Below are 13,846 nucleotides of genomic sequence, written 5' to 3'. Positions count from 1 at the left end.
GTGAGCAGTCGCCTATCATCCTCATTCAAAATTGATAAGTATTTTTCCATACAAATATTTTCTTTAAATAATCTGTAAGTTCTTAGTTTATTTCCATGCTGTTTATTTTGTCTATCATTGTAAAGTTCAGATTTCCAAATACAAGAATATTTCTGTTTTAATTTCCGGTAAATTAGTGATTTTAAATCCATCTTTGAATTTTTAACGAGTTTAAGATCTATATCAAGATATTTCATAAGAATAACAATACAATTATACCAACTATTTTTGTTTAAGCTATTTAGTGATCTAGAGACATTCAGAGCTTCAGAGAGAAGGATATCATCAGACTTTAATGCATATTTATAATATCTAAAAATATTTAAAATTACTTCAAGAAAAAAGGATATCTTACCATTTCACCTAATACAGCTATATTTGTAGATTTCCTACCTAAACCCATAGAAAATTTACTGAATTTGACATGAATACTTTCTTGTTTCATTTCCTTGCAGAGTTTAAATAGATTATGTTCAGTTTTATTTAGTTTTATTTATTACTGAAGCTCCCCATATTTCAATCCCATATAACAACACATGTTTCACAGTATGATCAAATAAATGTGAAAGTGTGTTAATTTTAGGTTTATATAAGTTAAAACTTTTTTTTATTTTTAAATAAAGCTTTCAATCCCCTTTTATATAAATTTTCTTTAGCCTCTGTAAAGCTTCCACTTGCACTTACATAAATTCCTAAATATTTATAACCCCTAGCCCTAATAATAGGTACATTATTAACATTAAATATTTTTCTCATACAGTTTTCCTGTTTTATTAAACACTACTGATTTAGTTTTCTTTATATTTATTTGGAGCCCCCATTTATCACAGTAGTTATATAGTTTATCAATACACTTCTGTAAACCATCAGCTGTTTCTGACATCAATACTAAGTCATCTGCATACAATAAACAATTAAGCTGTAAGGAATTTAAAATAGCAGGTTTACAGGTCTCATCAAATGAGTCAAGGACATCATTTATAAAAAATTTAAATAAAGTGGGACTTAAATTATCCCCTTGTTTGACTCCTATGTTAGATGTAAAGTTTTCAGTCATAGAATATTTGTCAACCTTTACACAAAGTTCAATAGTATTATACATATCTTTTAGAGTGTTATAAAATAAATCACTGACTCCAATATTTCTCAGTTTATAAAAAAGTCCATCATGACTAACAGTGTCATAGGCTCTTCTTAGGTCAACAAAGCATGTAAAGAATTTTTTATCGCCTTGTTGAGTTTACTTTTCTATAATAGTTCTCAAAACTAAATGATGATCACTGGTGCGCTTGCCTTTACAGAAACCAATTTGTTTTTGTTATTGTTATAAAACTAAGGTTGCAAAATTGACCTTTGAAAGCATAGTATTGTTGTATGCACTTCTCAGGCTGGTCTCCTCCATCGTAACATACGGGTATCTGAGTCTGAAGCCAGCAGATAACGGACAGGGAACCAGTTTATGTATTTTTGGATTTTAGGATCTGGGTTTAAGGTTAAATTGGGAACAGGTGTTGTGAGCATGCAAAATATATGCGTTTTTAAACAAATGATCTATTTGAAAAATCCCATTGAGTAAAAAGAGTTTGCAGCAGTCTTCAAAAAACTTAGTTATGAATCAAATATGCAGGTAGATTAACATCTCTTTGACTAATGTAAAATGAATAACATGTAGTTTGTGAGGATCTTGATGGGGTCAATCAATTGTTTATTCTTTAACTGTTTTGACCATTTTTTCTGTTCCTTATTTATTCTTTATATTTCAGCACCCAAATATTCTTTATTTATCTTTGTTGTTGGCCTTTTTTTTCTATTCTTTATTTTTTAGCCCATTGGTCCACTATTCTCTATTCTGTAAACTCCATCCAGACTCTTATATGAAGCACTATGGCGTGTACGGATGTGAGTTATAATTTCTTAACTGTAATATAACCTTAAATGCAAAGTTCTGTCACATTGCTGATTTTTTTGGGGTTAAATTTTTATTAGACTTAATTTTCCAAATACAAGAAAGTATGATAAACGACAACAGGCTTTATCTCAAAACCCCAGTTTTCATACAAAGCTATATAATTTCTTTATTATCAACTTATACTTTTTATACCGCTTCGTTTGGGACAAACTTCATTTGATTAATTGGATCTCGTTTAGAAGATTTTATCCTAATATGTCAAATCTTTACATAACGGCGAGATGCAGCTGATAAATTTAGAAAAAAAAATACTTACTTAAGATACAATAAACAAAAAAAAAAACACGTGAATCATTGACATGACTTGTATTTTCATGCAGGTGTACATACTGATGGATGGTTTCATTAGCGACTAATGTCCAGTGGCAAATATTTCATCCGTATCACGGCGGAATTATGTTGATGTAACACACCATTGTACCTCGAAGAAAGTAAAGCACAAATCGTGATTTTCAAACTCATTATAGAGGTACAAATTTGGGGATTGGGAAGTGTCTAATCAACGATGTCATTTGCTAACTTCCGAGTGGAAATGAGTGTCATCATGGTCACTTATGACGATACATACTTATATATTCTTTCAGATCTAAAATAAATTTCGAAAAATGAACTTCATTCGAAATCTATTGGATAGTTGTCTCATTTACACATCTCCTTAATTTTATATAGAAGTAAAAAGAAAAAAAAAAGAAGAATTATATATCATACATATTGAATATCAAAATCTAGCTGGGAACGATAATTGAAGAAACATGAAATTTAATCCAATACTGCCAACACTGTAAGTATTTATGAGTTAGATTCAGAGAAAGATTGTTTCTTGTATAGAATTCAGTCAAGATCTGTTTCGAAACTTGATAGCAATATAAATTCTACATTCGATTTTGTTTTATATATATCATATATTTGTTACTGTCTTAACTGATTGACTAAACTGTTGTTGCTGTAAACAGGATTAACAACATCAGAAACTTAAAAGTGACAAAATGACTTTCTCTAATTTTTTCACTATTTTAACATTTCCGAACCTACTGTGAAAAAAATTGTTCTCCTCACTTGTGAAATAACTGTTCTCGGCAAATGATTGATCAAAATTTAATTATTACGTCAAATTTCCTATTGTGACGTCATGAAAAATGGTGACTATGCCTGATGACGTCACATATAAAGAACACAACTTTCTGCAAATCTTTAAAAAGGAAGGATGAAAAACAATAGAGAAACAGATTCCACCACTATAATTCGTGTATTACGATATTTCTCCATTCTCAACAGTTAACTTTTAATTATTTAAAAAGCTCGGCAAGCCTCGCGCTTTAAATATTAAAATTATACTGTCTCGAGTGGAGAAACACACTTGTTGCAATGGTGGAATCTATATTTCTTAGACTTCGGAATCGTATGACGGGTGATGAATGCATGCCAGGGACCAGTTTACTTGTTGGCGTTCTTTTTATTACTCATAGGGGTCGGGAGATGAAAAGGTTTACGGAGAGTCGATAGAATTTCTAAATAAGAACTAAAAAAAGCCTACCATTTAGTTGAAATTTTTATATAAGTAGTATGGATTACCAAATAAATGTATACATTGGCTGACAGTGTTTTGTCTATCAGCTCATAGACATAATTTTGTCTAGTGACCGTGACGTCATCAACGTTTTTTCATGATTTACGCCGGCTTAAAACGGAATTTAGAATTAAATTATAAGGAATGACCATGATGACTGTAAAATTTTTTCTGTCTATTTGAAATAACATCAAAAATGTGGTGCACACTTTAAAATAACCCGCTACGCGGGTTATTCAGTGTGCACTACATTTTTAATGTTATTTCGAATAGACAGAAAAAATATTACAGTCATTCCTTATAAATAAATTCTAAATTCCGTTTTAAGCCGGCGTAAATCATGAAAAAACGTTGAATAAATTAAACATATATTTAAGGAATGACTGTAATATTTTTTCTGTCGTTTCGAAATAACATCAAATATGTGGTGCACACTTTAAAATAACCCGCTGGGCGGGTTATTCAGTGTGCACTACATTTTTGATGTTATTTCTTCATAGACAGAAAAAAATATTACAGTTAATTCCTTAAATATATGTTTAATTTATTCATAACTTTTCTATAATTATGTTCTCTGCGCGATTTACAGCTTAGCATATCGTAAAGACACTTGTTATTTTTTAAACCATATTTTGGACTTAGATTTTCTTTGAGTTTTTTTTTGGGGGGGGGGGGGGGGGATTGCTGATTGCTGTGTCATTGAGATGTACGAGCTTCTCCTTTAATTCACTTCAAGATCTGCTGAAAATACAACTAATATATACTATTAGGCCGTATTTGAAGAATAACTATGGTTATTCTTTATTCTCTTGAATTGACAGAAACGAATCGATTTCGACTCTTTAATCAACAAACAGTATGAAGTATTACTATATCAACGCTAAGTGAGGTCTTCGACGTAAAAACAATATATTTAGCCCCAGACAAGTCAGATACGTGATAGCTTACGGGTTTACGGTTTTATTGCTTTTCTAATTCCTTAGGGAGAAATTAAATCGAAGAACTATTGACCATTACTATTAAACACAAGAAAGAAAGCGTTATGAAAACAAAACACGAAACTAAATGAATTATATATCACGGATTTTCCATTGTTGAAATGTAAACAATATTTATAAATAAAAAAAATATTTTTGAGTGTATTTGAGTAAATGATGGACTTTTAACATTTAAGTACGATTTTAAGATGTTCTTCGACAAAAAGGAATCATGTACATGTATAGCTCATATTATATATTTTTTATAGCAGAATGTGCGGTTCCTGATCATATTAGGGTTTCTTGCAATATAATCTTTTCAGCTATTTTACGAAAAATGGACAGAAGAATTTCACGTGTGAATACCACCTTCTATCATTCTGATCAGTTTTAAAGCCTTTGCATTTAAGGAATATACATTCATATTCCTAATGGGCAGGCCTTGATTCGTTGTCATGGTTTGAATGTACTTTAAGTTCTTTTCTGTTATATCAGCTCTCTGTTTGTATTAGATTTTAGATTATAAAAAAATCGCATCGAACATCACTTAAAATTGAAATGCGTTTAGTGTCATTATAATAATTGTAAATATTTGGGATTGTTTTTAGAATTGGAATAGAATAAACTTTTAACAGAAATTATTGTAAAACGCTTTTCCTTTCAAATTTTATCATATTCAACCAAACGTGATCCGAATGATCCATAAGTAGATCAAAGTATAAACTTTAGAATGTTTACAGTTGAATGAATGTACCCCTTCTTATACTCGAGTAGTACCTAAAGGTTTAAGAAATGTCAGTTTTGTTAAAGTCATTAAAATAATGCTGTTACATTGGTTTTTTAGAAGGACTTTTCATTGAAGTGTTTCCGATGCTATGAACTGTCACAGATTATACTGACTGATATTTCTTAAGAGGATACCCAACACTTCGACTAAAATCGATTTGGCTCGTTTAATTTTTAATAAAATTTTGACAAAATAATAACCTTGACCTGTTGACAAAAATATTAAAATTTCAAAAAATTTGAACCACGCAATTTGCAGGAATAATTTCATCGGATATATAGCAGTTTGACAAACGCTAATTTTGATCATTGAGAAGCTTGATTTCTCTTTACTAATTGTATGTGAATATAACGTTCAGCTGATTTTTGAAGAGTTAATTAACTCTCTTATGTGTTCTGTACCCCTAAATCTACTGATATTTGACTGAATAAGTTGTTAAATACGGAACGGGGAATAGTAACTGTGAACATAAATCAAACTTCTCGTATTTTAACAGTTATTGTTAACTTTGAACAAAGACTATATTTGTTTCCGTTTGTATTTATTCGATGAAACTCTACAGACACCCTTTTTAATTGACATTTTAAACAGCGTCTTTCTGTACTGTTTATTACGCTCTTGTATGAAATCTTATCGTACAGCGACCGATATTAGAATGTAGACCGGCTTGATTTCATATTATCTTAAGTTTTTTTCTTTTTGTATCTGCCAGAATTTTTATTTTGTATTTAGTTGTGTATTTTGATATCTTTTATACCATTATTATAGAGTATAGTTTTTTTTTTGTACCTGATCGTCATTGATTGTTTTTTGGGTGAACCATTGGTTAGTCTACTGTTCGAGATCAATTCAACCCCGCGACATGTTCATTTGCCAATTTAAAATAATTTACTGTTAGAATATTGTCAGAAAATAAATGATGTTACCATATTGCAAATTAGTGCCCATGGAATTGAAATAGAAAAGGGAGGACACAATACTATACACTCTAGTCAAAAGGTTATAATTTTTGCTAACACAATGTTGAAGAAAACATTTATTTTTCTAGTTCAATATCCAACACGTTGTACGGAAAGATATGGTTTTATATATGATTAATCATCTAATATTTTAAATTCTGAAACTTTAGATGACCAATCAAAATTTATGTGGTTTATGCCAAATTAGGATCCTATATGTAGTTTACAATATGTTAATAAAACTGTTAAATAGTTTAATTAGAAATAGAAAAGTTAAAATTATATCAAGTATAATTGTTAATATCCGTTTGCACTGTTCGTGTTCACTCATTCACTTTAGGAATAAACTGTGTTTGTTGTCTCCCTTTTCGTATGTCTGAATTAGTTTTACTTTATTTCTTTCCAACACTTAACAATTTGTTTTTATTGCTGCTTTGCTGTTTATGGATGGTATAATTGAGAAACAAACAATTGTTTGTTTTGTGTATAGTCCTCTTTAGTGTTATAGTTATTTGTGTAGTTTGGTTGCTGTTGGCGTAAACCATACATATCCCTTATTCTAAACGACCAATTGAATTTGGTACTAACTATACATAAACCTTTCTAATAAATATATTGTTCATCATTTGTCGATACTTTCCAGGAGCTGGTGTTTCTTAATGCACATTACCTAGCGCAAACATCATGAAAAGATTTAATCAAAAGCGACAACTTGAATTTGCATTTATGTGTTAGCGTTTGCTACGAGTAAAACAAATCCCTATATATTTGAGGTGAAGAATAGCCATTAATAAAAGCGCTGTCAATTCGCTAGGGTTTTTTCAAAAGCGTGAGAGTTTTTGTGTAATAGAGGAAATTTTGTTTGCTAAGAAAGATTAGACGATCGCCCAATTGAAAAAAAAAGTAGCGGCTAATGGAAAATTATTGAATTCTTTAATATTTTTCCTCAAGTTTTAGTAAAAGTGACTTATAACTTTCAGCCCTATGTGCTATTTCGTGGTGGTCAGTGTTTATAGGTGTTAGAAGCCGGAGTTCCCGGAAAGAACTACCGACCTTCGGAATAAAAACTGACAATCCTAGTCAATTAGGTTTGGAGTCGAGCGCATCTGCCACGTGCGGGATTCGAACTCACAACCTCAGTATTGACAGGCCAGTGATACAGTAGTTCGACTACTTAGACATTTCAGCCACCGAGGCCTCTCAAACCCTTACACACATCTTGGTTTAAAAAGCGTTGGAACTGAGCGTACCGGATTAAGATTATACAATAAAAAACGTGATCTACGACCTGAGACATGTTTAAATTGTGATAAAAATCAAAACAGAAAATATGTTGTAAGTTAGTTTTATTACTTTCTTTTCTTTAAAGTTTATTTTTATTTGGTTTAAATTGCAAATAATTGTCTTTAAAAAAGCGTTTTTAATAAGCCATCAAAACATATTCTTCTGTATGTCAACTCTGTTTTCCTCGTCTTTAAGTTCAATGTTTATTTTGTTTAAATCATTTAATTGTTGATCTTCAATTTTATTTTTTGCTTTAACTGGCAAACCAAACTCTAAACTTTCCCAAAACCAAGGATCTGTACGCTTTAAGTATGTTTTAGGTTTCATTTAAAGTTTCAGTTCCGGGTCAAGTTTTGCAGGGTCAACATCCTCCATTAAAATCAAAATGATTTTCTGAGATTTATCTCTTAACACACTGTGATGAGCTGTTTGAAATTCATATTGACACCATTCACTGTCTAAAAAATTGTTTGACACTATCATAATCGTTCTAGAACTATCTTCAACAGACTTAATGATTGAATCTGCTATACATTCACCAATCGGAAAGTCCCGGAAGTGGACACATAACTTGCAGCCATATTTTTTCTCAAGCCTTTGCAAAAGCTCGTGAACAACAAATGCGATGCGATTGTGTTCTAGCTGGAGAAATTTTACGGATACCAGGCCATTCAATAATTCAACATCTACACAGGATAGGCTGTTTTCTTTGAGGTATAAATTTTTCTAATTTTGTAAGATTGACAAATGCGTTAGGCTGAACCATTTCTATCCCACTTCTATTGAGATAAAGTGTTTTTAGTTGATAAAGTCCACTGAAAATGGCTGACTTAACATAAACTAGGTCATTCCCACCCAGGTAAAATGTTTCTGCTATTGTAGGTATGTTTTCTGTGACATTATTTATATGCTTGTTACTGCAATCGACTATTACGTTTTGATGATTAAAGGACATGAGACAAGTGCAGTTTGTAGGACAAGCCATTTTACAATTGCAAGATGACGATAGACCGCAATCACAAATGCCGACACAGGGATCTTCATACTCACATAACATATTTTCTAGTTGAGCATTCTTAATTAGAGAAAATTTTCCAATTTTATATCCATTGTAGCAAAGTAAGAATTCGAATTCATCAATTTCTAATCCTTTGCATGAGTCAGTCCATCTGTTCAAACATTGTCTCATCCACGAAATATGACAATCACAGTTAAATCTATTACCCCGGAAATTGAACACTGGTGGGGAGTGGTGAGTGTCGAAAATTATATATTGTATGGTTGCAAAGACGAAATATTATTATATCTCAAATCAACTATTTCTAGATGTGGAAATTTAAAAAAGCTGCTCCTACAATACTGGTAACATGATTATTATTCAAAATTATTTGTTGTAACGCAAGTACATTGTAAAAGTGTTCAACGTGAATTGGTCGATCTATTTTGTTATAGCCCAAGTCGAGTTGAATTAATGACAGCATATCCGTGAAAACATAAGCTATATATCTTCAATATTGTTATGATTAAGTAAAACCCATTTTAGTTTAGACATATGTTTAAAAACACCAACTTCAATGACTTCAATGTCGTTATTGGATGCTTGAAGTAGTTCTAAGCTTTGAGAATTTTGGAAAACATTTCTACGTAGAGCAGTTAGTTTGTTCCATAATAGATTAATGCCGGTTAAATTTGGAAGTCCAGCAAAGATCGCGTTCTCAAGGGTGATTATCCGATTGTGGCGAAGATCTAATACAAATAATTTCTTTAAACTGTGCAAATCAGGAAAATGATTTAGTTGATTGTAAGAAATATTCAGCAAAGTTGTTTCTGGTATGGAGTTGAGCGTCAGCGGGTGTAAAGTCTTCAGTTGGTTACCAATCAAATCTAATTTATTGATTAATCGCAATCCCTGAAAAGCGTGGGATTCAGTGTGGCTGATTTCATTGTGAGAAAGTAAAAGTGTTACCAAATTCACTTGGTTAATGAAAGTATAATTCAAAATTTTGCTAAGATTGTTTCTAGAAAGATCTAAATGTTGTTATCGTCCAAGTCTACCCATGACAGTAATATTTATATAAGTTAATGAACAATTTCCTAGCTGAAGTTCATGAATAGTTAGTAAATCGTATAGATGGTTCCAAATATAGTCTCCTACTAGCGTTGAATCTAGAATAAGTGCTTCCATTTGTCTTCCTGAATGAAAAATATCCATCATCTATCTGTGAAATTGGATTTGGACCTAATCCAATAACTTTGATGTTTATATTGGCTTTCAGTAAGTTACTCAGCAGATCAGACAAATGGTTTCCGGTTAAATCAAGGAGTTGGAGATATGTTAAATTTCGCAAAGACTGAGATGAGATATGTGCGACCATATTGTCTGCAATTGATAAGTACTCGAGATTTGGTGTAAATCTCCGGAATGTAACATTAATCCCATGAATTTGGTTATTATTCAATATTAATACATACAAATCTTTAAGTTCTTCGTCGCAATTCATGAAATTTTCATTGGATATATCCTTGATAAAATTGTTTGTAAAATTAATAAACCGTATTTCATTCAGTCCATATAAAGAGGGAAATCCTGTAACACCACTATGTCTACGTATGTTCGGTGTATCTAAAAATGCTTTGTCATAGAAAGGTTTCTTGCCCTATTGATATTTAATTCACGAAGGTTACGTAGTCCATAGAAAGCATGCTCATGAATGTAATCAAAGGAACAATCTAACAATTCAAATGCGTTAAATGAATAAAGATGTTGAAATATTCTATCCTGTTGATGGGAATGTAGTAAAGATTTATAGGTGATGTGGTGAACACTAGTCACATTAGTTTCCAATCTAGAAAAATCAAAATTATTCAGTTTTGAATGGAACAAAACACGTGAACGATAGGTTTGCCGAGTATTTAACATAGCATTCGCAAGGATGAGGACATGCATTGTAGTTGTTGAAATCATGGGATCTTGTTGAATAGGTAAACAACAACACAATCCAGTTATTCATTTTCTTATTCCTGAAAATAATCACAACTATATTGATTAATTGTTTGCCAAATGTACACTGACAAATATATTATATTTATATGATAAACAGTAATTACTAGATGAAATGGGCTACTTAATATTATTGTTATACACTATATTCACTTTCACGGTTTTACAATCTGTCGATAGGATACCTATATTTTGGCATTGCACACGGTCATGTTTTTATTTGACTGTTAATGACGTCTTTACACTAAATCCGTTGGATATCGAAGGTGTACTGATTGATCTATAAGTACTCTTAGACCTGAGTTTTTTTTAAATTAATTGTCTTTGGCTTTGAACTAGCTATCTGTAACTTCGAGTACTCTCAGATCTGTATGTGTTTTTGTTGTTGTTAGGGATGTGAAAATTCCCTGTCACGTCCGGTTTGTGTTTTTGTTAGATGTTTTCTGCTTTGTATCGATCTTAAGACTTAAGCCCTTTTCGAGTGTTTTTTTATAGTTTTTTGTAGTGTTAGGTTAGAAAGAGGGTTGAATGGTCACAAACCTGTTTAACCCCGCCACATTCTTTATGTGTCTATCCCAAGTCAGAAGCCTGAAGTTCAGTTGTTGTCGTTGGTTCATGTCGTCATATTTGGTTTTCGTAAATAGTTTTGTTATACATTAGGCCGTTAGTTTTCTCACTTGAATTATTTTATGTCGTTAATGTCGGATACTTTTATAGCCGACTATACGATATAGGTTTTTCTCATGGTTGAAAACCATACGGTTGCCTGTAATTGCTTACATCCAATTCAATTAAACTTTGGTGGATAGTGTTCTCATTGGCAATCATACCACATCTCCTTATTTTTATACTAATTGAAAATGTTGAAACAAAGAATGCAAGGATATATCTGTAGTAAAAACTAAAATAACAAAAATGTATTCTTTCATGCTAAACACGTCAAACAGGGCATTGGTTGCCCAGTGCATATTGTCGACCTCGCTCGTGATGAAGTTTGTTCGAATCCGATCGTAAATGACAAGGAGTTACAGTTTTCCTGCGGAAGGTTGTTGATTCCGCCACCATTAAAAATCGACCGCCATAATTGAGCCAACGGCCGAAAGTGGTGTTTAAACACAAACAAACAAAGAAACACGTAAACCAACACTTTTTTCATGTCGGGTCTTTTTATAACCGACTATATGATATGGTTTTCTCTCATTGTTGAATGCCGTACGGTTCCTATAATTGCTTGCATCCACTTCATTTGTACTTTGGTGGATAGTTGTCACATTGGCAATCATACCACATCTCCTTATTTGTATACTTATATTTCTAAATGACCAATTTACTGTCTGTACTACTAATTCCTATTGACCTGTCGCGGTTTGTTTTTACCAACGTTACGGAATAACCTTATTTTATGTCGTTCGGTAGTTTATTTTGTTACATTTTATTGTTGTTTTTTTTTTTAAGAAAACGGTTATTATTCCGATGAAAAGTCTTCATGATTTATCTGTTAAGAGAACAACCTTTTAACTTCAAAAGTTGGGGGGAGGGGTTGGTTTATGTTTTTTTTTTTTAATTATTTTGTTTAGTTTTTCGACGCTATCAATCACATAATTTTTTTTTCTTAAATTAACACTTTAAGGCATAGGGAAAATCTGGATTCAGAATATTTTTTTTGTCATCTGCTTGACCACAATATTTTTTGTTCATCAAATTGGGGATCAGAATATTTTTTATTTTTTTAGGAAAAAACCATACACCCCCCCTTTGAAGTTAAATGGTCGTTCCCAAAATAGTGTCCATATTTTATAAGTATTGGCTACTTCATGATAAAAATTTAACCCAAAGATCTCTTTTTTTGGCACACTTTTTTTTAAAAAGAATTCCATTCAGGTTGCATATGAAACTGTAATAGATATTAAATATATTCAACATTTTACTTCACACATAAATTAGTTATCTTTTTTGTTGCTTTTTGCAATGACATATTTCAGAAATTTTGTTTTTTGTTTTTAAAGTCGATGCTACTTTTCTGTTTTTGCTAAGAAAATTAAGCCTCAAATTTTTGACATGTCCCTTGATATTTTAAAAACCTTAAAAACCAAACAATTTATTTAAAAGACAAATGTACTTATAGTCGGCACCTAGCTCATAACAACCGTTTGTAGTCTGAAAAATACAATTTCAATGGTTGTCCTGTCTCTTCATACTTTCAGTTGTTTATATTATTATGTTAGTTGCTTATATTTCGTCTCTTTTAAATGTATTCGAAACATCCCTCGACTCTAGCCGATTTAGAGCTTGTTATACCATTTACAGAATTCACAACAATGTTAATGATGCTTTGTGCGCTTTATTTTAACAATTACATTTGTACAAATATGCAACTATTATATATATGGAGCATGAATATGAGAATAAAGTATTTTAAAATTCTTGTTATTGTCAAAATATTTTTAATACAGTTAAACAGTTATCTATTCCCAAACCATTCATATAACGAAATCACGAGCTTAGATTAGCTTTTCTCACATAACCACACAGTCTCATTTTTATTTTATCATTGTATTATTTTCATTTAGACAGACCTTCAAACTAGTTTAGCCAAGCCAAATTTTGTATGTGTCTGTCTCAAGTCAGGAGCCTGTAATTCAGTGGTTGTCGTTTATAGGTGTGTTACAAATTGTTTTTCGTTCATTATTTTGTACATAAGTTAGGCCGTTAGTTTTATCGTTTGAATTGTTTTACATTTGTCATTTCGGGGCCGGTTATAGCTGACTATACGGTATTTGCTCATTGTTGAAGGTCGTATGGTGACCTATAGATGTTAATTTCTGTGTCATTTGGTCTCTTGTAGAAAATTGTCGCATATCCAATCATACCACATCTTTTTTTTATAACAACTTTGAATTTCTGCAAAAAGTCCTACATAAGTGTGAATTTTGATAGGAACTACTTGTAATAGATCAATGATATTTTCTATAAAGTTGAATTTGTAGAGGTTTTGATTACATGGAGTCCCCGGTGTCCGCGCGGCCGGTGATATCGCGCATTACCTGATTTCGTCATATCCGCAATGTAACACAATTAGAATCGTTCTTGTAATTGTTTTAGTCTTCCGAAGGGACAGAAAAGATTAAAATTGACAAGTTCATGAGAAAATTTATAACTGCAATCCAATGAATAACCTTATTTAGCCAATTTCCATTAAAAACATTACATCATCAGATAACATTTGTTTCATTCAGTCAAAGTTTATCAGATTGCAATAAATT

The sequence above is a fragment of the Mytilus californianus genome, unplaced genomic scaffold, assembly GCF_021869535.1.
Source record: "Mytilus californianus isolate M0D057914Y unplaced genomic scaffold, xbMytCali1.0.p SCAF_14, whole genome shotgun sequence".
NCBI classification, from domain to species: Eukaryota; Metazoa; Mollusca; class Bivalvia; order Mytilida; family Mytilidae; genus Mytilus; species Mytilus californianus.
This window is presented reverse-complemented; position numbering follows the sequence as displayed.